Here is a 2,500-nt window from a genome sequence, read left to right as displayed (position 1 = left end):
CAGCGTGTGCCGATGGTGCTCGAGGCAACCGCCCGCACCAGGGCCCAGCGTGTGCCGATGGTGCCCGAGGCAAGCGCCCGCACCAGGGCCCAGCGTGTGCCGATGGTGGTCGAGGCAACCGCCCGCACCAGGGCCGATAGTGTGCCGATGGTGCTCGAGGCAACCTGTCGCACCAGGGCCCAGCGTGTGCCGATGGTGGTCGAGGCAACCGCCCGCACCAGGGCCCAGCGTGTGCCGATGGTGCTCGAGGCAACCTGCCGCACCAGGGCCGAGCGTGTGCCGATGGTGGTCGAGGCAAGCGCCCGCACCAGGGCCCAGCTTGTGCCGATGGTGGTCGAGGCAACCTGCCGCACCAGGGCCCAGCGTGTGCCGATGGTGCTCGAGGCAACCGACCGCACCAGGGCCGAGCGTGTGCCGATGGTGCTCGAGGCAAGCGCCCGCACCAGGGCCCAGCGTGTGCCGATGGTGCTCGAGGCAACCGACCGCACCAGGGCCGAGCGTGTGCCGATGGTGGTCGAGGCAAGCGCCCTCACCAGGGCCCAGCGTGTGCCGATGGTGGTCGAGGCAACCTGCCGCACCAGGGCCCAGCGTGTGCCGATGGTGCTCGAGGCAACCGACCGCACCAGGGCCGAGCGTGTGCCGATGGTGCTCGAGGCAAGCGCCCGCACCAGGGCCCAGCGTGTGCCGATGGTGGTCGAGGCAACCTGCCGCACCAGGGCCCAGCGTGTGCCGATGGTGCTCGAGGCAACCTGCCGCACCAGGGCCCAGCGTGTGCCGATGGTGGTCGAGGCAAGCGCCCGCACCAGGGCCCAGCGTGTGCCGATGGTGGTCGAGGCAACCGCCCGCACCAGGGCCCAGCGTGTGCCGATGGTGGTCGAGGCAACCGCCCGCACCCGGGCCCAGCGTGTGCCGATGGTGGTCGAGGCAACCTGCCGCACCAGGTCCCAGCGTGTGCCGATGGTGCTCGAGGCAACCGACCGCACCAGGGCGGAGCGTGTGCCGATGGTGGTCGAGGCAAGCGCCCGCACCAGGGCCCAGCGTGTGCCGATGGTGGTCGAGGCAACCTGCCGCACCAGGGCCCAACGTGTGCCGATGGTGCTCGGGGCAACCGACCGCACCAGGGTCGAGCGTGTGCCGATGGTGCTCGAGGCAAGCTGCCGCACCAGGGCCCAGCGTGTGCCGATGGTGGTCGAGGCAACCGCCCGCACCAGGGCCCAGCTTGTGCCGATGGTGATCGAGGCAACCTGCCGCACCAGGGCCCAGCGTGTGCCGATGGTGGTCGAGGGAACCTGCCGCACCAGGGCCCAGCGTGTGCCGATGGTGGTCGAGGCAAGCGCCCGCACCAGGGCCCAGCGTGTGCCGATGGTGGTCGAGGCAACCGACCGCACCAGGGCCCAGCGTGTGCCGATGGTGCTCGAGGCAACCTGCCGCACCAGGGCCCAGCGTGTGCCGATGGTGGTCGAGGCAAGCGCCCACACCAGGGCCCAGCGTGTGCCGATGGTGGTCGAGGCAACCTGCCGCACCAGGGCCCAGCGTGTGCCGATGGTGCTCGAGGCAACCGACCGCACCAGGGCCGAGCGTGTGCCGATGGTGGTCGAGGCAAGCGCCCGCACCAGGGCCCAGCGTGTGCCGATGGTGGTCGAGGCAACCGCCCGCACCAGGGCCCAGCGTGTGCCGATGGTGGTCGAGGCAACCGCCCGCACCAGGGCCCAGCGTGTGCCGATGGTGCTCGAGGCAACCGACCGCACCAGGGCCCAGCGTGTGCCGATGGTGGTCGAGGCAAGCGCCCGCACCAGGGCCCAGCGTGTGCCGATGGTGCTCGAGGCAACCGACCGCACCAGGGCCGAGCGTGTGCCGATGGTGCTCGAGGCAAGCTGCCGCACCAGGGCCCAGCGTGTGCCGATGGTGGTCGAGGCAACCTGCCGCACCAGGGCCCAGCGTGTGCCGATGGTGGTCGAGGCAAGCGCCCGCACCAGGGCCCAACGTGTGCCGATGGTGCTGGGGGCAACCGCCCGCACCAGGGCCCAGCGTGTGCCGATGGTGGTCGAGGCAAGCGCCCGCACCAGTGCCCAGCGTGTGCCGATGGTGGTCGAGGCAAGCGCCCGCACCAGGGCCCAGCTTTTGCCGATGGTGATCGAGGCAACCGGCCGCTCCAGGGCCCAGCGTGTGCCGATGGTTATCGGGGCAACCGGCCGCACCAGGGCCCAGGGTCTGCGGATGGTGCTCGAGGCAACCGCCCGCACCAAGGCTCAGCATGTGCCGCTGGTGATCGAGGCAACAACCCACACCAGGGCCCAGCTTGTGCCGATGGCGGTCGAGGCAAGTGCCCGTACCGAAGGGCAGCCTATGCCGATGATGGTCGATGCATGTGCCATCACCATGCGTCATCATGTGCCATTGATGGTCGAGGCCTTGGCCGAAGTTCGATTTTGAGCCACGGTGCCCATGCTTGGCTCCAGCATGTGCTGGTGCCGCATTTTTTTCACTCGGGACAGCATCG

Source organism: Durio zibethinus, unplaced genomic scaffold, assembly GCF_047325235.1.
Source record: "Durio zibethinus cultivar Kanyao isolate XHJ-2024 unplaced genomic scaffold, ASM4732523v1 HiC_scaffold_388, whole genome shotgun sequence".
Taxonomy (NCBI): domain Eukaryota; kingdom Viridiplantae; phylum Streptophyta; class Magnoliopsida; order Malvales; family Malvaceae; genus Durio; species Durio zibethinus.
This window is presented reverse-complemented; position numbering follows the sequence as displayed.